A 25,066-nucleotide genomic window follows, 5' to 3' on the forward strand; every position below is an offset into this window, starting at 1 on the left:
GATTATGATGCGAATTTGCGAGAAACCGATAAAAACTGTTCTTCGAGTAAGTGATAGCTTACTTTTATTACAACTCAAATGACTTGGTTACAAATCATGTTTACGAGCTTTTATTGTAATTTTAAACATCGACAGCAGCTTTGCCTTGTTTGGGAAGCTGCGTTCTGCAGATTGGACATGTATTTTGCCTCTCCAACCATGCGCGAATACAGTTAGCATGGAATATGTGGTTCTCATTGCAAGGCATCTTTGATACTTGTTCATCCAACTCAAAATCATCAAGGCAAATTGTACATTTGGAGCCTTCACTAATATGGTTGTATGAGATTTGGATCATAGACAAGACTTCTGAACTCTCCTTTTTTGCAGGTACATCTTCCACTCTATCAAACTCTTCATCTTCCATTCTAGAAAGCTCTTCATTAATCGAATCACGGACTCCACCAAGGAGTTCCATAAACTGGATGTCAGTTGTAAATGATCCATATGCACCGAATGACGCATTTGGATTGTCATAGAAGAGACGAAAAATATCCTCACGGTCCATGTGTTGTTTCACAAGTGTTTCGTATGATTAAGATTAGTGTGCTTGAATTGTCGACGAATATGAGATCTTCTCCTTCTATATATACTTAGTTTCCGTAAACCCTAAAGGTCCAATATTAACTCCTCCAAACTATTTTCAATGCAAATGCACTAAATTTTAATTGTTTTTTTAAACTTTACGTTTTACTCGAAGCTCACGCGTTTTGCAAATGCATTTAATAATAATAGTAGTAGTTTACATTTACTTCGACTTTTGAATGGCGATACCACTAGATTTGTGCTTTCGTGATACGTTTTACCTTGTTATACCGACTTAAAATTTCAAAACTTTATACAACTATTATTTAAATGAAAATGCACGGTCAGCTTCTATTAATAGGTGATTTAAAAGCAATATTCTAACAAGGAAGATTGATTTTTCTCAATATGTTATAATAGACTCTTAATAAGAAGTGAATTTGCGAAAATCAGCAGAAGTGGAGAAATGAGAGAGTTTCCCGAGACAGCAAGAGACAGTTGGGCGTCCATACTCCTCCTTTAATGCTTCTGAAATGAATGGTTTTTCTCCATCCTCCCTCTCCCATTCGGCTAAGACTGTCACCCCGATATCCCTTGTATTTACGACTAAGGAAATTGACATCAATGTTAACACTACTACGCGGCATAGCTATTTACGATGATAAATAAAGACAAAATCTTATTTTCGTCTTAAACACATTTTAATTAATTAAATTATATATTTTAATTTATAATTGTTCTCGAGTAAAGACAAAAGCACATTTTGAGTTTAACGAAGCTATCATTATTATAATCCTTAGTTCACGACCACTCTAAACTCGTGGTTCTACCACAGGAACTCAACGTTTGCTACTTCTCCAAAGGCAAGGACCGAGGCTTGATCTGCTGAAATTATCGAAGCGGGGGGAAGGATCATCATGCAAGGCCTTTGATCTGGCTATTTGTGTGAGACTTCCAATTTTTATTTTATATGCCCTAATTCTTTTCTTCCATGGTTCTGTGCCTGATTCACGAAGAGGCAGAGTGAGGGATTCAACGGTAATCAGACGAGGCAGAGTGAAGGATTCACGGGGTAATCAGACGAGGCTGAGTGAGGAGCATAGGGGTAATAAGACCTTTCCTCTGTGTAGCACGAGAAAGCTGACCCCTATTCAGTCTACGGATTGTGAATGAGATAAATCAGGAAAATCGAATGCCTTTGTTCGCCCACCCATCAGAACTAGAAGGTTGCACCAATCGATGTCTTAGAGACGCGACCTAGCTCATATTGCCTTGGCAATGATGCACTTGGTTTGATGCTAGGAAAGAAAAAGAAATGTTAGGGTTTAGTCTCTCTGTAAGAAGCTGGGTTTTCCTATTGTTCTGATATCTAGATCTGCCCTTCAGTACACAGGTAATAAATTTGCTTACGGACGTATACTAGATCTCATGTATTTTTCTATTTGCAATGTTGGTATTGTGCAAATATTAAATTCAATATTTGAGTGAAACCCTTTATATTCATTTTATGGTAGGTTACCCACAATAGTAGATCTGTTCACCGTTGGATACACATGATATTGTTCACTGCGGAATACACATGATATCGTGGAAAAAAATAGTTCAGATTGTCAGACAGTCTACTCTGTGGGAACTAACAACCATCTGTTTACAAGTCGCACACTGTTGATTACCAGTTTGGGAATCTACAGTTTTGCCTTGATACTGATAGCTGCATTCACTGGAAGACGGGTAATAGTTACCCTAGATTGGCAAAGGGAAAATAAACATCCATATCGAGCATAGGTCAGAATCATAGTCATTAAACTTTCTCTAAGAATTGATATATTTTTTTTTCTTTCAAGATATTTGGTAGCTGTTAGACAGAGTCTTTCCTTTGATTGAATGAAGTATTGAATGTCAAAGTGTTTTCTTCCTTTTATATTTCGAAAACTATGATTTGTTAAGGTCTGCACATAGTTCTTTAAATGTGTTCTGTTTTGTCATTAAACTCTCTCACACATAGTTGAGTAAACAAGTTTCCACACATGATAATTGCTATCCGAAGAGAATATTTCACAATGGGTTACCTGAAAATCAACTTTAAAAATGATTGTAATCTAGTTTATATATGTGGGTTTTCACACAAACAAAGCTTTCATTGCTAATATCTTCATGATAATTACAGAGAGATATACGGGTACCTTTTAAAGAGATTGTATTCTAGATATAATTACACAAGCAAGGATCGTAATAGTGACATGAATGATTTCAAAAGATTTTTTTCTAGTTTATCTGTATGGATATTCACACAAATAAAGATTTGATTTAGAATATCTTCTTTTTTAAACAAAAGATTTATAGTCACCAGCCTTTAAAGTAAGCATCCATCCTTCTTGAGGTCAATCAAGAGAGACGACACCATTTCTAGCTTGTCTTCCCTACACAGTCTCCAAATCATGGAGATGTATGTTTTGGAGTGGTGTTTGAAGCCCTTGTGCAGGCCTGCCCACTAAAAGAAATGTAGAGTTTTTTGACCTCTAAATGCTTGGCTTTTATGACACCTAAAACTATGTGATGGTCAAGTTGTATGATGGAAAGGGCAGAGAGGGCCTTATTGATCTCTGTGCCTCCTTTTTCGAGTGCCTGACAAATGGATGCCACCTCCAATATTCTCAATGTAGTGCCAACTCCTCCCCCATTCTGCATTGCAAATGGGCAGATACTTGTATTCCTGCCATTTTAACATACTCTCACCATCTCCTCAGTGGCATAATGTTGTTCTGAAGGCTCCAAAGTAGAATAGTAGGAAATTTGACTTTACTACTGTTAACAATCCACATTCCCTCATTTTATCCTATAGTTGTTGGTGTCAACTATTGCATATTTGGTCTTGGAGTCCATCATTTATATCTTTTGGGACTATCCCTACTTTATCCATGGTTAACAGATCTTTTCACGAAATAACAATCATCATTTTTTGGATCATATTTATTGGCCAATTAATAATTTTTTATTAGTTTTTTTTGTGTGGAGAGATGATCTTTCTGTATGATATGCATGAGCATTGAAAGTATAAACATCTTCCAAATTAGCAGTTTGAATGTCTTATACGTCTTCATGGATTTTTTAGTATTTCATATCTGTTTGATGGTTCTTTATTTTTGAATATTATTCTTAGTGAAAATTGTAGCTAGGTTGATGGTGATTGATAATTGTAAAGTAAGTTATAGATAAGCTGATATACATATGCTTACATATGATGATTAGGTGATCTTAAAAAAAAATTGTAGCTCACTAGATATAAATATGTTTACATTTGATGATTAGATTAAGGATATATGCCTATCTTTGAATATTTTAGTTGCCTAGACTGTCAAGAAAGGTTGAAGGCACCAGTCTGTAGTGTCCCTTAGTATTTGATGCAGAGCTGGTGGCATGTAACATCAGTATTCATGTTAGACAACAATTTATCACAAGTTGTGACAACTTCTTTCTTCCAAATCTCCTCAAGAACTTGTCTTCAAGGCAACCCTCAAGTGTAACTAATGCTTCCCAAGCACCATATAGTCTTCCAAGGTTCCAACCTTTATTCTAACTTCATGAAATATCTCCTTACAATCTTTCTACCATGTTCCAATCACCCATTAAGTCTGGGTCACTCATTCCTTACTCAACTCACACCTTTAGCCCTTGGCTCTAGTAGCCTTCACCAATCATTAATTTGACTTTTCCTCCAACTTTTCCCAAACAACTAAGAAAACTCAAATATAATTTAGATACCCTTTTGGGATCTTTAAATCCTCCCCAAGATTTAGCACTGACTCTTTTAGATCATGTCCAAGATCCATTACCCCTAGTGACACCAAACAAGGCCTAATTCTTTCCCGTTTACAAAATAACTCATGATTCTACTTATCCTCTTGTCTTCAAAAATTGAAATAGTCTTTCTAGAGAATGAGAAACACTAGATTCCATGCTCATGGGGTTCTACCCTTTACCCAACTCATTTGCCACCAAACCCTTGATTCTAGGGTCACTAAACTAGGGCCTGTTCAATCGGACCTCTAATCTCATTCCCAACTTAAACCAATAGTACAAAAACTTCATAAATGGTCCCCCCCTTCACATTGCATCACCAAATCACCTCTTTCGTGGATTAGATCAGTTTCATAAAGACTGGTGTCCCAAACCGGGCTTAATCCCAGCAGCAAACCATCAACTGTTGTGGTTCTTCCCTCCAACCTGCATTTATCTTAATAAAATGGTTATGACTCAAGTACATAATTCATTTGTATCCTCTCTCTCACCAATCACAGTGATTACAAAGGTTGGGAGAGGTCTATCAGCATTAAGGTTTCAAAACAAAAGTTCTTAACTGTTCTTAACCAGTCACTGTCTCGAAGCTACCAGCTTATTATTCTTGATTCAAAACGCAATGAAAGTAACAAGAATGTTTCGAAAAAGTAAGAAATGGCTAATAAAACATCCTCACACTAAGAACCAATCAAAAAATACATTTTAATTAATCACAGGTACTCACTATTCCATATTGTACCGAGAAAACAAGGAAATAAATGTTGAAGAGAACTTTATAGTTTTATTGATTCAGACTTTTACATGGGCTTCTTGACCCCACACCAACTCTACCCCTCTCAAAACTCAGCACACTTCTTATTAAATAACCCAAATAACAGTAAACAACCACTGTCTAACTATAACAGTCAGTTATCCAACTGTTACCAGTTAGTTATAAATTGAAATTTGTTGTCTAAGTTGACACAAAGTATCAACTTCAACAACTTACAATCATATATGTCTTTAATACATTTCACTAACCTTTTTAAAGTTTTTATAACTTCATGACCCTTCCAAAGACACCTAAAACCCTTACAAGCCTTACTAGGCCTAAATTGCCACTATGGGCAAACTACAACTTTTGTGCAGTCTTGGTGCTTTTACAACTTTTAATTGGTCTTAGAGACCATATTACATTTGTTTTAGACCTTATAGGCCTTTAGATCTCAAACTAAACTAGGATTAACAAATTGACCCCTCATGAGCCTCCTAGATACATTTTGACCTTATAGTGCCCTAACCTCTATTATATTGCCTTTATAACTTAGGCTTATTACATCCAAATATGTCAACTACAAAATGGATCATAGATTCAATTACATTCAACTCTAGATATATCAAGACCATTTTTCCTTCATGAGTCTACATGACTCTCCTTGCATGCTTTCGCTAAGGTGCCCTACACCAGTATTATCTCATAAATATATACTCTTAACCTCAATAGTGGAATACACTATTTTTTGCTAAATTCTTTAGAACACAGCATAAATTCCCTTAATAGTATGCAAGAATCAAATTATTGACCCATTATGTATTATTTGATAACTTCTTCTACTCCCTTAGTTGTATAAGTCTGTTGGTAGAACTAATAAGCATATGGAGCTTCCTTATGATAGTTTGATGATATATATTTAAGATGGTAACGTATTGATGGGTAACTGAACTATTAGTCCCTACAGCTATAGGTGGGGACTAATGTTTTCACATGACTTTGACATTAAAATGTGCATTGGAAATTGGGTAAATGTTGCAACGATCCCACCAAATTCCATCTTTCTTGCTCTTTTTTATTTTCCTGTATTGTTCTATGAAATTTTTGGGATTTCTATTGGTTGGGTTTTTGTTTCCTCATTGTCTTTTTGTTTTAGTTCGAATAAAATACAATAAAAAAAACAAGCCCATAGTTTACCTGTCCTCTACATGGCCTGCAATACGTGTCTTTACATGTTCTGTGGACACTATCTGTTGGCCTAGGTCTTCTTGTTTCCATGTCCTATCCCTTGTGATAGCTGTTATTTATTATTGTGTTGTTCAGAGTGCCTGTCTTCTATCCCGTCCTTCAATTCCTTGAAATTGTGACTCAAGGTATTTAACAATGTTACACTAATGAGCTATATGATATGCCAGTTTTGATATGTGTGATAGATTTCTGCTCTTCTTTCCTCTACTTTTCCTCTATTCTTATTGTTCCCTCCTTTAGACTTTGTCACTACTAACCTGGACATTTATAATTTTCTCTCTTGGAGAATCAGTTCAGAGATGTAACCCTTTTAAAATGTTGTACTTGCATAGAGGATGGGTGTCATGCATGGAACCTCACTATGTGCATTCGATTCGAATCTCTGTTCTTAATTGATATAAATAATGGAGATCGTGTCCGCCTTTGGAAGTAGTTGTTTAGATTAGAATGTCTTCCTCTTTCACTGTTGAGTATTTCGCTGCCTGTAAGTTCTGTCACCTATTTTTGCCTCATCTGCCATGTATAAAGGACTTGTTTAATTATCAAATCCTCTAATGAAAGTAATGGATTTCATTTTGTGTTCAAAGTGTTGTGATTTCTCTCTATATGGACTATCACTGCTTATTATACGGGTTGCGATTCGCTTGGAATAATCAAACAATTGACCAAGGAGAAAATGTAAGATTTAATACAATAAGAATTTTTAACTCTTATCCTATTATGTTATGTATGGAAAGGAAAACTAAGGCTCTAAAATACATGAATATTTATAGGTGCATGGTGTAGCTATCCACTGCTAGCCCAACAAAAAAGTCCTTGCCATATTCCCACTCTCTTTACCAGTCTTGTTAAAGATGATAGTCAAATGCATTCTTATAGCTCCAAGAATTCATTGTAATTTTGAAAGCCTGGGCACTCAAGATCTTAGAATAATTATTTTCTATCTTGGGTAGTGATTAGAACAAGGTTGCAAGTATGAATCTATTTGTGTTCTTTCTTATGAAACTGTCAAGTAGGGAAACTTCATTTCTTTTGAGGATGACATCCAAAGATCTTTAGTGAATTTGATTTTGTTATTAATAGTATGTAGGTGTATATGGAAGACTCACATTTCTCTTGACCATGTGGCTAATTCATGTTGGTAATGTCTACATCACCAACACCATTTCAGATTATAGGAGATAAGGACCAAACTTCAAATTTTCAAAACATCACACTGTTTTCTTACACAAAACCTGCACTAAATATTTTGTTTCAATGCTATAAACTAGTGTAACCCTATGAAAACCAGACACGGATCATATACATAGAGGATTTTGAATTACACAATGTGTACAAGTGCACAATCAAGCTGTCAATATATGAGTGGAGGGGACAAATTAATCAATAGTGATCAATTTGATACATGCAATTAATATATTTTATGACATGGATTAATTTAATTAGATAAATTATGTTTTAATAGTAAATATGTGTCGTGTATAGGAAGCCCAAAAGTCAAACTTGTCAACTCAAGCATCTGGTAGTGAGCATGAAGATGAGATGCATTCACACGATGCAATAAATGTTCCTGAAACTCAGAAGTCAACCATCATTGCATCTCAACATACGGGAGAGAAGAATAATGACGAAGATGTTCAATGCAATGAGCAATCTGAAATGACAATTCATCTAGTGCCTCGTAGAAAGAGAACAAAAAGGAAACAGATGGATACACATATTTCATAGAAGATAACATAAAAATAGATTAAATTTTATTTGACTTTGCCTTTTACTTATAAAAATAATGTGTATTATTTCTAGGCTTTGTTTCTTCTAGTGTTATTTGTGCACATTGTGCTACATTGTGATCTCGGAGTTGCAAAAAACTTTAATAAATATCATCCAGTAGGTAATAGTGTCTTTGCACTATTTTCATATAACATATCCAATTCGGTTATTTTATACACATTTTTTCATTAAATTGTTGAGGTTAACTCATAAGATCAAGAGATCAAGGTAATATTGTTATTCTTTTCTATTATTCTTTTGGGTTATTATGTAGTGTTGGGTACCACTTGTAGTTTTTAGTATGGGAGGTAAGTTGACATTATCTCTACCATCATCCTCTTCCAAGTAGATATGGTTTCTTCTCCTCTTCCATCCTCTCATTCATTGTTTGATCTCAAATGGATGAATTTTGACTTGTATTTACTACAGGTCTTCCTGCGAGATGATGGGTAAAATGCAAATGGGTTATGTGAATTAGGTAGCATATTCAGATTGATACAGACCCCAACAAACCATTTCAGGTAGTTATATGTTATGTTAGATTTGTTATATGTTATTGGGAATGATTCTGAAAGCTGATTTTTAAGGACATGAAATCTACACTTTCCAATTACAAATTTTGAAAGAACTTTATAAGGTTTTCTTGGATTGTATTTGTTTCTTACAACACGTAGCTATCTACATTGGATTTCATGTTGTATTGCAGTTGCTGGTCATATATTTTCATAGCAGATATATATTTTTTGACTTTATTTCTTAATTCGACTTTTGTTATTCTTCTTGGTTCCAATACTAATAATCTTAGTTGCCAATGTTTAGTATTCATGACTGTACTTTGTTTTCTATCATCAAATACTAGTTGAGTATAATTCGTGCATTACTTCCAAGGGTGTTTTTAAATTTGTCTGATGTCTTAGTCAGAATATCCATGTGTGTATTTGGCTTATAGGGAGAAGCAATATTAGATGTTGATGGATGACTGCATTGGTCTTTGAATATCAGCACAAAAACTGGTTGCTTGTGATGCAGTAGGTAGGGTAAAAGCTATTCAAAACATAATAAGAGTTATAAATTTAAGAGGTTTAGGCACTCTAGCCTATCAACCATGGCAATACTTCAAGGATCTAGTTTGTTTAGGTCTATCAAAATATCCCTAGATGCTGATTTGGTTTCATAGACACCCAACTAACTTGGATACAGGGGCCTTTAAGACTCTATCACGATGCCATACTCCTATTTCACAAAGCTTTCTCAAATTAAACTCAGAAAAACCCAATATTCTGCCTGTTGCATACTTAGAATGTTAGTGATTTATTCTCCTCTAAAACTACTTGGCAACCTAAGGACATCCATGAACACCCTTTCCCAAAGTATGATAACATAACAAAAACCTTGTTATGACTGTTTTGAACCAATGTTTCTATCTAAGACCAATGCTCTGTTTTGGCTGTATAAAAATGATTAAGTTAACAAGGAAGTATAAACCAACAATACCCTATTGACTCCAATTCTAGACTCCAAACCCGATTTGACTTAGGGCATCCTCAATGCCCGATCTTCACACAATCCAATCTTGCATTCAATATGTAAATGTGTTTCAAACATAGACTCCACTTCACATTCGGTAGATCATCCTCTATTACTTCATGGTGCCTGACTTCCAATGGTTCTTCCCACTTTCCCGACTGTGATCACATTATCTCCTGTCTCTACATATGTTAATAACATATTTTTCAATTTTTTCCAAAGCAATGTATTGCACATGCGCTTATGCGGGTTTGAATGATCCATTAACCATTATCATAAATCATTTAAGATTTGGTTAAGAAATTATGGCAATTCATTAGCATCTGAGGTGCCTTACAAAATGGTTTAACACAAAAAGTTGTGGCATAGAAGGGTTAAATGCATTCCCTTATGAATGAGCATGCCCATTTTCTGAACTTAAAACTTTTTGATGTCATAAAATGAATATCTGATCAAAAAAATTGTATTCCCTTCTATTGACCTCCATGACATTATTTTCTACAAGAGTTTTTTTCTTCCTTCATATTGGACAGGTTCTTTTTCAGCATCTTTGCAAACAACTATAAACTACTCTTCTCAATATTGTACACATACAAAATGTAAAACTATTTTTTCAAGTTTTCATTTATTCTCTTGAAACCCTTACTTAATGGCTTAGATTCTCTATTAGGTCCTTTCACACAAAAAAATGGAGAAGGAAAAATTAAATATTTCTAAATATATAATTAATGTATCAGTTCACATTTTAAAGGTCAGTTGTCTCACACAATAATTAGAATTTGGTATTAATACTTCCAGGTTGTTGGTTAGTTATAACAGAACTGCCAGTTTGTCGAATCTCCTACATTCGACGTAAGAGAACTATTAGCGCTGTCACAAACATAGTCTGACTACTTCCTCTACACGTTGCATCCATCCATGTAGAGGGTAGTTTGGTTTTTTATTAACTCTAGGGGCGAAAAACTAAACAAATTTGCAACCTGATTGCCATGAATCTTGATGGCTAAGCTGGAGATCCTTTGCTCCAATCTTGAGCTTCTCAAGACTATTTTCCCTACACAGGATTTTTTGATTAGAGTAATTAGTAATAGCCATCATATTTACAACAGGAGCTTGCAGGAAATCTTGAAAACCTCGATTACCTTTTGCGATGATTTTGGATTCCATGGAACAGAGCTCACCATGTCTTTGTTGATAAATCCCTAGGTTATGATGCGTAGTTCTCTCTCACCTGGGCAACTTGATCTCATATTCCCATTTATTGAAACATAATGTGATTGGTGTGATGTAGAGGTAAGGAAATAGGTTCAGGCTACCATAGGGAAGATGGGAGGCCAATACAGTCCTGATCTGCATCCTCAATGCACTTATCTTGTTGTTCAGATATCCTCTTTCTGCTTGCATGTTTCCTTACAAATAATATGAGTTGAATCAATTCTATTGCATACCTTTTCCATTTTCTTTCATAAAGTCCTAATTTTTTTCATTAAGTCCTTTATTGTAGCTCTTTAACATATTTAGCAGCTTTGGCGGACGTAAATTTGAGCATGCATTGAAGCATGGATTGAAATGAGGCCTTTTTATTGTTACATTGGCTTGGTTTGTTAATTGTGTCAAAACCAATGGTACACATACATATTTTCCCAACTTCTTCAAGCTTTCTTAGGTAGCATTATAACTGGCATACCATTTTGGCCTGTAAATATGCTCCCATATTTTCCTACATCAAAGCACTGATTCCTTGAACCAAAAACCACTGATAAAGATGGACTCCTTATTTTGTTAATATTGGTTATATGGCACAGTTGACTTTCTTTTAAAATGAATAATTGAGAGATCAGACTTTAGTTTTAAATGAACGTTTTGTTGTGCTATTAAATTTGGTACATGGTAATACCTTACAAGATTTCTCATAGCAGCCTTTTATCAATTATTGTTTAGACTTGGGTTTAAATGATATTCTCTGTGCTATCAAATGGTACAGGGTCAATAGCTTATGAGATTTCTCATAGCAAAATTACTCAATTCTTGTTTGCAAATAATTGCTTTTACATTATTGGTGGCAAACATTTTGACTGATACAAATAATGCACTACAATGATATGTTCATTCATTAATGGTTTGACTTGTCTTTCAATCTTCTTGCAGCTAGGCTGGACGAATCAGCTTACAATGTGAATAGCATTATACATCCTGGATTGTCTCTAGAGTAATTTTCCCAACTTGTTGCAATCACCAATGTAGAGCACTCTTGTTTGCCTCTCATTAGCCATACGGATAGTAAGTCACTAAGCAAGGCTATGCAACTATTTTCTCAATCTTCCAGCAAAAATATCTCTAAAAATGCAGGATCTGTACTCTTTGGATATTGTTTGTATATTGACATGGATGTGCCATGTGAAATGCATAAAAAGGTAAATAATAAAATGCTATATTGCTTTCTAAGCCTATTGCAGGTTCATTAAGGAGTATAATTGTTTTTTGCATCATTGTTTTGGATAAACACAATGTTTTGTCAAGATAATTGATAGAATACAAAAAAAAAAAAGAGTATTGGATTGGTTCAATAAGTGATTTTTTTCTCATCTTAATGATGTATCATAGAAAATTTAAAGAAAAGGAAATAATTTTTATGTTGTTGATCTAAAATAAGTCAATGGGAGAATACATCTATTTAGAAAAAAAAATTCTACAAAGAGAAAATCCTAGATTGTCCTACAAAAGAGATCAACACAAAAAAATTTACAATTGTGATCACCAATATGTGGACAAGAAACCAATACTAATAGCCAAGTAGTGGGATATGATAACCTCAAAGATAATAAGCTGAAGAGTATTGGAGAGATAGGGTTCAATATTCACTGAGTATCTCTATTCATGCCTTAAAAGGGGAGCCATTATATCACTGTGAATAGACTAATACAAGTCTAATAGCTCTCATGGGCAGTGCTTAAGGCAAGACAGTTGAGTTGGGGGTTTCTAAGTGGAAGGAAGAAACTTCATTCAGAATCATACCTAGCATCCAAAGCTGACAGAACTCTTGTGGTAGTAAAGAAGCTTGGAGAGAAGTAGATATATGTTGGTGAGAAGAATCCTAACTGCAATGTTGGGATAAAGAAAAACCGCATTTTCCAGATGGAATATGTTGGGCTATAAGTTGTGAAAAATGTTGTCTTGTAGTTTTATTTGCATATATGTGAATCAGAGGTATGCAAAAGCCATTTATAGCTCCTAGTTTCCTAGATGGGCTAGAAGGAAGCCATCAACCTGATGGCCCTAGGTTCCTCAGAGACCCCTCGTGGGGATCTATATTGAAGCTTGATGGCCTCTTGTATAGAACGTGATTGAAATTTTGATGCAAAAGACAAACACATTGTTATTTCTTGGAGCTCCTCATTGAATCTTGTGACTATTAAAATTATTATTCATAGTTGTAGGTTCCTTACAGACTATAAAAGAGATATATTTTGCCCCCTATTTCATCCTAAACATTATTTTGTATAAATTTTGCTAGATTATGTGATATTTTTTCTGTTCTCTTAAATGTGTCATCTATTTTGAATGCTTAATATTAGTATTTCTGTATAGGCTTATTTTTCAATGTCTTGTGAAGCATGCATGTTTAGGTAGCTGAGGCAGCACAAAGAGAAGGTGCAACATGTGTAGATCATTGGTTTACTGGATGCAATGCAACACATGTAGTATGTGAGGGTCCATCATTTCAAAGATATGTAGGCTACACTTCAAACCTAATAACGGTAATTGATATTTCAATTCTTGTGTCTCTTAACATTTGAAACTAAATTTATTGCAAGATTGTGCTATTGGAATTTCAAGCTGTTTTCTGCAATCTTATGTAGGATGTTGATGTCATTTTGTATTGAATATATGATTCAGCCATTATGGGTATTGAAGACAATGAAGGAGAGATTTGTCTAGTGACTAGTCCATTTTTCTCGATGTAAGCCCCTGCAATGGCATTTATCATAGAGAGGCCCCCACCGGTGACGGTAACAACACAGGCTCCCACTCTTCTGTACATATTTTCTTTGTTGATGAATTTTGCATATATGAGCATCATCATTTGATTAGTTCTCTTATATCCTTACATTTCTTTTCTCTTTCAGGCTACTGGAAAACCTTGAAGAATATGAGATGCTTCTTGTTTGGCTAAATGTTTCTATCGTTCAGCTACAAAAGACACCAAGAAAATTGAGATGCTTCTTGTTTGTTTCATAACCATTGTTGGGCAATTGCACCCACACGTGGGCATTCTAGACGTGGCATGTTGAGAGCATTACAACTCTTCATAAGAATATATATTTAAATCAAACATCTTCTGTACTACACAATTAGACTTGGTGGACATGTGGACAAGTGTAGTATTCAGTTTAAGTACTTCATTATGAGGTTATAGAATATAAGAAAATCAATGTTATTATTCAGTGATGGCTATGCCATTTCCATGATATAATTTATTGGTTGTAGTGGACAAACTCCCACATCATTTTGTAACAAACAAAGTATCGGAAATAAAATAATTAAATATATTTTGTCTAGCCAAGTTTGTTGGTTATGCTACATTATTGAATGTTTTGTAAGAAACAAAATATTGTAAATAATTATAGTGAATATATTGTATTATTGTGTTCAAATATTAGATGTTAAAAATCATAGGAAAATAATAATATCAATTTAAAATTTAAAATTTTTTTTTTAATAACATTGAAATAGATAGACAACAGTTGAACAATAGTTGAATTTAAACATGTATTGTCTCAAAAATTGGGATTAAAGTGTATTGTCTCCAAAGAGACAAAATGACTTTTGTTTCATATTGTCTTATAGAGACAATATTTTAAGACATTTTTAAAGACACTCGGTTAAAGACAATATTTGAGACGATAAACAACTTTTTTACCGTCTCATATTAAGACAATTGATTAAGGATTTGTCTCAAAAAATGTCTTTAAACCCCTCTCCATGTAGTAGTGTAATGTTTCTAAAACCAACCCTATACCTCCTGCAAGACCCAAATCCTTTTCCAAGGTATTTGCTAACTCTGGCATTACCGTTGATGCGAGTTCAAGGTTTAGTTTGGCTAGTACTCATGGCGCCTCCGACCTCGATAAGAACTTTGAGGTTGTTCCTACTTCGTTCTTCATTGCTCCCAATCAAGAAACGCTTGCTGAAATTTTGAAAGAAAAGAATAGATCAAGAAATAGTGCTATTTTTTAATCTGTTGTTGAAGTTGACAAATGCCCTTCCAATAAGTTTTTAGATGATTGGTTTCATAATTTCTGGAACTTGAAGCTTGGTTTTCATATTTTGTTTTGTAAGCAAATTCAGAAAGCGTTATATGTGATCTTCTTTGCTAACAATGAATCCTAGGCCAAAGTTCTTTAAAAATAGTAATGCTCCACTAGCTCTACCTATTTTCATCCCTAGCTTCATCTCTTGAGGTCATTTATGAGCAAGTCCTTCCCTCCCAGCCCCTCAGTGGATCCTGGTTAAATAAGCCCCTCCTTTCTTATGGCAATTTATCCCTCAATTACTTGAATTTCTTGGTAAAGTCATTTGTATGGATGACATTGTTAGATTGGCCCCTCATATGGATTTTAGGTTACTTATCTCATTGAATCCTGGTAAAAAAATTATACTGGATATGTGCATTAATATTTATGAGGACATTTACTCCTATCCAATTGAGATCCTTCGAGATTTGAATGTCTGTTTCTTGTGTAGAAAAGAATGGCATCTAAGGAAATATTACCCTACCCTTAAGAAAAAAAATTGGTTCCTATTAAAACCTTGCCTCCCCTTAACCACATTAATTTGACTAACCCTACTTTGGAATCCTCTGTTAGCAAAGCCCCTCAGGGTGAAATGCCCTCTAATCCTTTCCCCAATTTGACCTCTAACTAACTATCCTTCCCTACTATCTAATCCCCTATTTCTTTATTAGTCATCTCAATCTCCATTGAAAATATGACCCAAAATGATAGTTTCCAAACTGTGACCAAAAAAGTTGCCATTGTGTTACTTGTTAACTCCAAATGGGGAAATTATAAAACTAGCAATAGTCTCTCCCCTTGTCACAAAGCTGTGTGGATTACTATTAGTTACAATAATTGTGTCTTTGGCATATGCTCTATCTATGCCCTAAATGACTCTGGGGAGAAAGCGAGTCTATGGGATTGGTTGGTGGCTCTCCCCAATATCTTGTGGCTCGTGGGAGGGGATTTCAATATGGTTGAGTCCTAGGAAGACAAAATTGGGGGCCTCCCATTTTCTTGGAAAGATCAAGAAAACTTCTACTGGAATATAATGAAGAATTCTCAACATCTCTTTGACCCTTTAGCTGGTAATAAGGACACTAATCCTAGATTATGGCATACTTAGTGTAACTTTTAACAATGATCCTCCATAATTTAATCTAGACTTGACTGGTTCTTATGCAAATAAAATTTTCTTTTATTTTATTTTTCCTGATAACCAAGGAAACTACATGTCTTTTTCACCTTCACTATCTTGTCTGATCACCACCCTATATCTACTTACATTAGTATTAGCAATTCCCCTATGCACATTAGAGGCTCCAATCATAAGTTTATCCTAAATACTAGTCTTCTCAAAGATGAGGACGTCATGGCTGCCATCCACATCATTTGACATATCAAGAAGTACAACTCTCCCACCTACTCCCATGCAGATAGATGGATTGTGAACCTTCTTGCCTTGCAGAACCTATTAAAAAAAATTAACCAAAAAAGGGCCAAAGACTAGAGGTGCCAAAATTATATCCCATGTTGATTGGCTTCAATTTGGTGATCAAAGCTCTAAATTTTTCTTTAACGTAATTAACTATAAACAATCCAATGAAACTATAGAAAGGATTTTAGTTAACAATGAAGACATTACTAGTCCTGATAACATCAAAGAATCTTTTGCTAACTACTACAAAAACCTCTTCACCTCTAAGGATTTGGAGGAGGTTGTTGCCCTGCTAACTTGTTGTCTAAGGATATCTCAAGTTGGAAGAAGTTGAAAAAGATATTAATTCTCTTAATAATGACAAGGCTCCTAGTCTCGATGGCCTCCTTGTGGAATTCTACAAAGCCAAAATTGGTTGGATATGCAAAGATCTTCAAGATATCTATGTGGAAGCCCTTGCTAGTGGCTTCCTTGGGGATACTATCAATAGAGGTGTCATTAAGCTAATTCTAAAAGATAGGGATAAATCTCTCATTAAGAACTTGAGACCTATCACTCTCCTCAATGTTTCCTACAATTGTTTTGCCAAGATCCTGGCTCCGAGTCTTGAGAATACCCTACCAAATTTTATTTTCTCTACCCAAACTAGATACAATAGGGGTAGATATATTCTTTAGAATCTGATCACCAGTTGAGAAGCTATGAGTTGGGCTAATTACTCTTAACAAAATTCTACCATGTTTCTCTTGGATTTTGAGAAATCTTATGATAGACTAGAATGAAGCTTTCTGTTGGTGTAAATAAGTATTTACTTATTAAACTTACTTAAGTTTACTTAGGGTAATGCATTACTTAATTATTTTGCATTATTTTATTATTTATTTTAGGTGAGACACTTAGAATTTTGTGTACTCTCATTGAGTTATGCAACTCTAATTATGCACATGGTGTCTACAACACAGGAGTGTGCATTATTCACTAAGTTGTCATGTTGAAAACACAATTATCCACACTCCTCATTTAGCACATGTTGTCTACACCACTAATTTGTGTGCTACACCATTGTAGGCTTATCCTCACATCATCTCACTTAATCTCATGCTCAATGGAGGATAACCCATATCTGGTAAACATGTGCCTTGTTGTATGACTTATCATGTTGCTGACTTCTATGGATTCTAGAAGCTCTCCTAAGGCCATTATGTACAGGCACTCCTAGTGTACTCTCAAGTTGGCTAAGTAGTCATATTGAATGAATATCGTCATTATGATCATACTCTATCTATTTTGGTCTACTATGTGCTTGTGTTGAGTTCTTTAGTTCTTTGGTGAATTCTAGCCTAAGCCAAATTCTTACACTTTCTCTTCATGATTCTTGAGATGTTCCATTTTCTAAGTACTTTATGCAATTTGGTTAATATTCTATTTAATGACACCTTTTCCCAAGTGGATGTTAATGACTCCCTTTCTAACTCCTTCCCCTTTAGTAGATCCATTAGGCAAGGCTTTCCTTTGGCCCATGCCATTTTTGTTATTGCCTCAAAATCCCTATACTACATTCTCAGAGATAATTCTATGGCCCCCACTATTAAAGGTATATCTCTCCCCAATAATGAAGAGCTTATCATCTACCAGTTTGTTGATGATACTGCTATTTTATTTGAGCCTAATGTTAATGACTTTGAAGCTTTACAAACCAAACTTAAACTTGTTTCCACTATTTTTGGTGCTTGATTTCTCAATCCAAATCAATTTGTCTTCGTAAGGAGGATCAACCCCATAATTGATTCAAGCAATATGACTTTCAATAGGGAGGCCCTCATAAAATTATTAGATATATGAGCATTCCTTATCCTTTTACTTAGTTGGCAAGTTTCAATTCTATCAAAAGATTGTTTCTTCCTATAATATATATTACTCTTCTGCCTAGATGTTCAGTAAGTAACAAACCTTGGAAATTCAAAATGTTGTTAGGAATTTTTCTTGGTCTGATGGGAAAGGTAATAAAAAGATGCATTTCATTAAATGGGTTTGTTTCCATACTAAAAATCTCCTTTGGGGATTGGTTTTGAAGGATCTTAAAATCCAAGGGACTACCCTTGCCGCCAATTGGATTTTTCACTCTATAGATGGTGACTATCCTTGGAAGGTTCTTGTTAGGCATAAAATAGAAACGGGTTTCCCTAAAAATGATAAAACTTGGAAGAACATTCCCTTTAATAATTTGATTATTGGCAACTTTCCTATTGGTTTTCAAGGCTCTATTGTTTTTAGATCGATATGGAAAGATTGGGATCATGTCAGGAAGCATATTACAAACAAGGCCTTCCATGATGATACACATCTTTATGGTGGAAGATCCATCTAGTGGAACTTACATTTGTTTGGAAAATGCCTTTCCCTTTACCAAGGATTCTTTGTTGGGCACTGGTCTAATATGGGCATCTCTTAGTTGGCTGAACATTTTGAGAATGACATGATTATTAGCTGGGATGATCTTAGGAACTAATTTGATATCCTAGCCTCCTAAAAGAAGGCCTATAATATGATTCTTAAAGATTCTAAGGAATTTCCTTCTTCTTGTATGTGGATTTTCATAGATACTTAAAGTGTAAATATCCGAACGGGATCATTATATCCAAAATCAAAGCTAAAAATATATAGAATGTTATTGGGTACAATGAGACCATTATTGACCATGTGAACTTTATTTGGTACTCCACCCTTGACAACTACTCTTGGAAGAAGTATTCTGACATTTTATGCAAAGGTACTATTGAACCAAAAATTAAATGTTTTTAAATGACTAGTTATTATTGATAGACTTCTAATTAGAAAATATATCTCCATGGCTAATTATTGTAGCTTGTTCAGACTTCTTGAGTTTGGTAGGCACATTCTATTTTATTGCATTTTTGTTAATGAAATTTGGAATATGTTTGTTATCACGTATCTAACGAATATGAATATCCTTTAAATTATCACTCGAACCATTAATCATCTTAAAAAAGATACCAATCTCTTTTGGAATATTGCCTCTTTTAATGTTCTTTGGGAGATTTGGAAATGCAGGAACAAGGAAAGGTATCAGAACAACCCCAAATTTTTTACTGAGTCTTTTTGAATACTCATTTATTTTAAAATTTTCATGTAGGTTCACACTACTATGATGATGAACAAGGACAAGATTAAGAGGTTCTTGATATATGGTTATGCCACCTTCTTCACCTATGAGTTGAAGCATGGCTACGATTGGAGAATAAATATGGATGATCTTCAGATGTTTGAGAGAGCTTGTAAGAAGCTCAACTAGGAGATTAAAAACAACATTAAGTCCAAAAAGGACTAGATCTTCATGATGTCGCAAGTCCAATAGAGGAAAAGTATTGTGTGGATGGAGGGTTCTATAGGTTGGACTGCCTAGGTTGACACCCATAGTGATATCTTACACGAGTTTTTTTATCTACTTTCTACATGAGCTTTGAACTTTACAACATGTACATTCTAATGTAATCTCTTTTTGTGAAGCCAGGCCTCCTTTCTTGTGCTCTTCGATGTAGCTAAATTGGTTCTTTTTATTTTTTACCCCCTTTTATTTTATATATATATATATAATTAAATTCATTTAATATGATTTTACATATATAAGTTTGAGCTGATATATAAAGGTGAAGAACCCATTCCTTCTATATAATGTTCAATTGTTTTTTAGTACATGTAGTTATATTATTCTATCATGTAACATATTTAAACTATATGTTCATAGTTAGATAGTCTACATAGAAATAATAACAAAAAACAAAAATATGATGACTGAGATCAACCTATTTTTGAACAAACCAGAACCTCTAAATATATTGTGGTATTTCAATTAGGAGTATGTAGTTTTTTGAGTCAAATTCTTTGACTCGTATTTGATGAGTAGTTATCCACGTGAACCTATTTGTCATGTGAATAAACAAAACACTTAACACTGATTACATCTAGGTGATGCTCATAGAGACAAAGCACCAAGACTTCACAGGAGGGCACACACCCGAGTACTACTCCAGCTCAAGTGCACTTAACTATAGAATTTAGTACATTCTTAAAGACACATTACTTGCAGCCCAATTTGTATATTTTATAATGAAAGACAAATTACTCACAATAAACTAATATATTTTGATTAACAACTAGGGATTTCAAATTGATTATAGTTTAGTTGTTAAAATGTCAATTTGAAGATATTTTGAACTAGACATTAAAAAATAAATTAAAAAATTATGTTATGAGATGTGGTAGACCACCAAGCCTTAATTGTACATTGAAAACTATCCATATTTTAAATGTCCAAAATAATAAAATTCTTTGGATGTTCCATATTATAGCTTCGTGAATATGAAGATAGTTTATATTTATTCAATTTATATTATAGCTACATGAATATGAAAATAGTTTATAGCTAAGTAAATAAATTACATTTATTTAATTTATTAGTTTCTTCTTTCTAAAATTAAATAAATATTATTTAATTAATTTTGGTAATGATACATTTTTCCTCAATTACAGAAATAGATAAATTTGTATTTCATAATTTATCATCATGTTATCATTAATCCTATCCCCTTAAGTTGTTGACATGGACCACAATTTAAATTCATAGGAGTCTAACAAATGTTAGGTCTCTCTTCATTTACATTTTCCTCTCTTTTCCCAAAAATTCTATTTTATAGTTTCTTCCCTTTTCTTTTCAAAAGGTGTTAGATGCTTTCGAAACCTTCCTCTCTTGTAATAAAAAATATGGTTAGATTCATTCAATCTACCAAAAAAGTATGACATTTCTAACTAACTGTACCTACCACTTAATATAAATCATTCATTTTTTCTTGATTGTTTTTTAATAGGTAAAAGGTCACAAGGCCAAAGATTGTGTTTAGATTAAGAAAACCACCTCAATTAGCCACCAAAAATTAGAAGTGAATAGATATACTTAGTGTACCCCTTGCATAAATATACCAAATAAATTTAACCAATTGTAGTACATAGCTTTACTCTTGATAAAAAAAAAATTTTAAAAACTAAAAACTAAAAACAAACTTCACTACAATCAAGTCAAAACTGCTCTTGTGATAGCTTACTTTTATTACAACTCAAATGACTTGGTTGCAAATTATGTTTTGGAGCTTTTATCGTAATTTTACACATCGACAGCACCTTTGCCTTGTTTGGGAAGCTGCGTTCTGCAGATTGGACAAGTATTTTGCCTTTGCAACCATGCGAGAATATAGTTTGCATGGAATATGTAGTTCTCGTTGCAAGGCAACTTGGATACTTGTTTATCCAACTCAAAATCATTGAGGTAAATTGTACATTTGGAGCCTTCGCTAATATGGTTGTGTGAGATTTGGATCATAGACAAGACTTCTGAACTCTCCCTTTTTGCAGGTACATCTTCCACTCTATCAAACTCTTCATCTTCCATTCTATCAAGCTCTTCATTAAGGCCCCGTTTGGTTGGGGAAGATGAATTTTTGACATAACCAGGTTATCTTATAACCAGGTTTTCGAAAACCTGATTTTGTGGTTTGGAAAGCTAATGGTCCGTTTGGTTGACACAGAAGATGAATATACTGTGGACCCCACAATATTATTAAAAAAACTGTCATAAAATTCAAAACCTGGTTTTAATTTCGAATTCCACCTTTTTACTGGAAGAAACTTCTTCCAATTTTTGACCAAAATTGGAAGATGAAATTGAAAACCGGGTTATAATTTTAACCAACCAAACAACAAAGTTTTTTTGCAAAACCTGGTTTTGCCCCTGATAACCCGGTTTTGACCCTCATCTTCCAGCAACCAAACGGGGCCTAACGGATTCACGGATTCCATCAATGAGTTCCATAAACTGGATGTCATTTGTAAATGATCCATATGGACCGAATGGCACATTTCAGTTTTCACGAAAGAGACGAAAAATATTTTCACGGTCCATGTGTTGTTTCACAAGTGTTTCGTATGATTAAGATTAGTGTGCTTGAAATGTTGATGAATATGATATCTTCTCATTCTATATATAGTTACCTCCTGTAAACCCTTAAGGCCCCGTTTGGTTGCTGGAATATGAGTGGAATAAGAAAATGAAATTAGAATACTTTTTATATTCACTGTTTGGTAAGTTCAATCGGAATTGGGAATAAGAAGACATATTCCAATTTTGCCCTTAAAATGAGCATATGTCTATGCCAAAAAATATCTGTTATTGGAATAGGCCATTTCCATTCCCATTCCGATTTTCCATTAAAACATATTTTTAATTTTTTTTTTTAAAAATTTAAAATTTTTTTTTTTCTTTTTTTTTTTTTTGTTTGAATTTTTTTATTTTTTATTTTTATTTTTTAATTTTTTTTTTTTTTACTTTTACTTTTTGAATCTTTTTTGTTAAATTTTTTTTTAAATTTTTTTTTAAGAACATTTTTTAAAATTATATCTATTTGTTTAAAAAAATGAAAATGAAAATGAATTAACTAAAAAAATAATAAATTTAAAAAAAAAATTAGGAAAAATGTTTTTAAAAATACAAAACTTAACCTTATTCCTATTCTATTTTTGTACAACCAAACAATAGATTAACATATTCCCAATCGAATTCCAAGTGCACCAAACATGATTGGAATTGCCTATTTCTATTCTCATTCCTCATTTCCATTCCCATTCCATTTTTCTATTCTAATTTTCTATTCCTATGCCAGCAACCAAACGGGCCTTAAAGGTCCAATATTAACTCCTCCAAACTTTTTTTTAATGCAAATGCAATAAATTTTAATTTTTTTTTTAATTTTACGTTTTACTCGAAGCTCACGCGTTGTTCAAATGCATTTAATAATAATAATAGTTTTCATTTACTTCGGCTTTTGAATGGAGAGATACCACTAGCTTTGTGCTTTCCTGATAGATTTTTACCTTGTTATACCGACTTAAAATTTCAAAATTTTATACTACTTTTATTTAAATGAAAATGCATGGTCAGCTTTTATTAATAGGTGATTTAAAAGTAATATTCTAACAATGAAGAATGAATTTTCTCAATATGTTATAATAGAATCTTAACAAGAAGTAAATTTAGGAAAATCAGCAAAAGTGATAGGTGTGGTCACTCCATACTCCTCCTTTAATGCTTCTAAAATGAAAGGTTTTTTTTCCATCCCCCCTCTATCCTTTGGCAAAGACCGTCCCCCATGTCCCCTGCATTTATGACTAAGGAAACCAACATCAATGTTAATGTTTCTAAAACTAACACTATACCTCCTGCAAGACCCAAATCCTTTTCTGAGGTAGTTGTTAACTCTAGTATTACAATTGATGCGAGTGCAAGGTTTAGTTTGGCTAGTACTCATGGCACCTCTAAACCCTATAAGAACTCTAAGGTTGTTCCAACTCCTTACTCCATTGCTCCCAATCTAGAAATGCTTGTTGAAATTGTGAAAGAAAAGAATAGGTTAAGAAATACTCTTATTTTTTCTCTGGTGTTGAAGTCGCCAAATGCCCTCACAAGAAATTTTTATATGAATAGTTTCATAATTTTTGGAACTTGAAGCTTGGTTTTCATATTTTGTTTTGTAGGCAAAATCAAAAAGGCTTATATGTGATATTCTTTTCTAACAATGAATCCTAGGCCGAAGTTCTTAAAAAATAGTATTTGTCCATTGGCTCCACCTCTTTTCGTGCCCTAGCTTGGTCTCCTGAGGTTGTTCATGAGCAAGTCCTTGCCCTCTCAGCCCCTTAGTGGATCTTGGTTAAACAAGCCCCTACTTTCTTGTTGCGATTTTTCCTCAGTTACTCGAACCTCTAGGTAAACTCATTCATATGGATGACATAGTTAGATTGGTCACTCATATGGTTGCCAGGGTTCTTATGTTTTTGAGTCCCAGTAAAGAAATTCCAACAGATATGTGCAGTAATATTTTTGAGGATATTTACTCCTATCTCATTGAAATCCTTGGGGGTTGGAATGCTTGTTTCTTGTGTAGAAAAGAAGGGCATCTAAGGAAATATTTCCCCATCTTTAAGAAAAAATTGGTTCTTGTTAAAATCCTACCTTCCTTTAACCCTATTTTGGAATCCTTTGTTAGTAAAGCCCCTAAGGTTGAAGTGCCCTAAAATGCTTTCCCCAATTCAACCTCCAACTATCTTTCCTCCCCTATTATCCACTCCTCGATTTCTTTCTCATCCATCTTAGTCTCCATTGAAAATATGACCCAAAATGACGGTTTCAAAAATGTGACCAAAAAACATAGAAGAATGGCCGATAAAATTAACAAAACATCTGTGATTTGATGTATCAACTTCCAAGAGTCGTAACTTTTGACTTGAATATGGATTTTGGCTAAAATTTTACAAGCAATCTCCTAAAGAGAAGTTATTTGGATTATTCATAGAGCTCAACTCAATAGGAGGCCGCTCAACATTTTTTCGGGAGCCTGAAATTTCATCTTGACCTTTGAAATTTATTTTTTGTATTTTTTTATAATTTTTTGAAAAGAGTTTTTTTAAATAAATCTTAAATCATACTCTTGATTTTGTAGATTAGTTGGCAATTCACCTTTCCTTAGTTGGGGGCTTTTCTTGGGAAAAATCAGGATTCATAGGATGGATTTTATAAATTACCAAAAATGAAAAAAATTGTTTTTTTTCCAAAAAATCTGCCAAACATGG

General features: G+C 33.8%; 1 protein-coding gene and 1 long non-coding RNA gene across 3 annotated transcripts in view; one reads left to right on the forward strand and one right to left on the reverse strand.

Moving 5' to 3' along the window:
• Positions 1-25,066, reverse strand: part of LOC149579863 (uncharacterized) — a 289,230-nt gene that overhangs the window by 92,597 nt on the left and 171,567 nt on the right. The window lies entirely within an intron of this gene.
• On the forward strand, positions 1,341-14,217 carry LOC149579864 (uncharacterized). Of its 2 annotated transcripts, none has more exons than XR_016359741.1 (6): positions 1,341-1,957; positions 2,079-2,349; positions 8,561-8,652; positions 11,807-11,938; positions 13,272-13,416; positions 13,519-14,217. It is a non-coding gene; the product is annotated as an uncharacterized LOC149579864 (long non-coding RNA). The 2 variants fall into 2 exon arrangements; XR_016359739.1 differs by having other exon boundaries at positions 13,556-14,217.

Source organism: Cupressus sempervirens, chromosome 1, assembly GCF_028749045.1.
Source record: "Cupressus sempervirens isolate cs-2001-9-10 chromosome 1, ASM2874904v1, whole genome shotgun sequence".
NCBI classification, from domain to species: domain Eukaryota; kingdom Viridiplantae; phylum Streptophyta; class Pinopsida; order Cupressales; family Cupressaceae; genus Cupressus; species Cupressus sempervirens.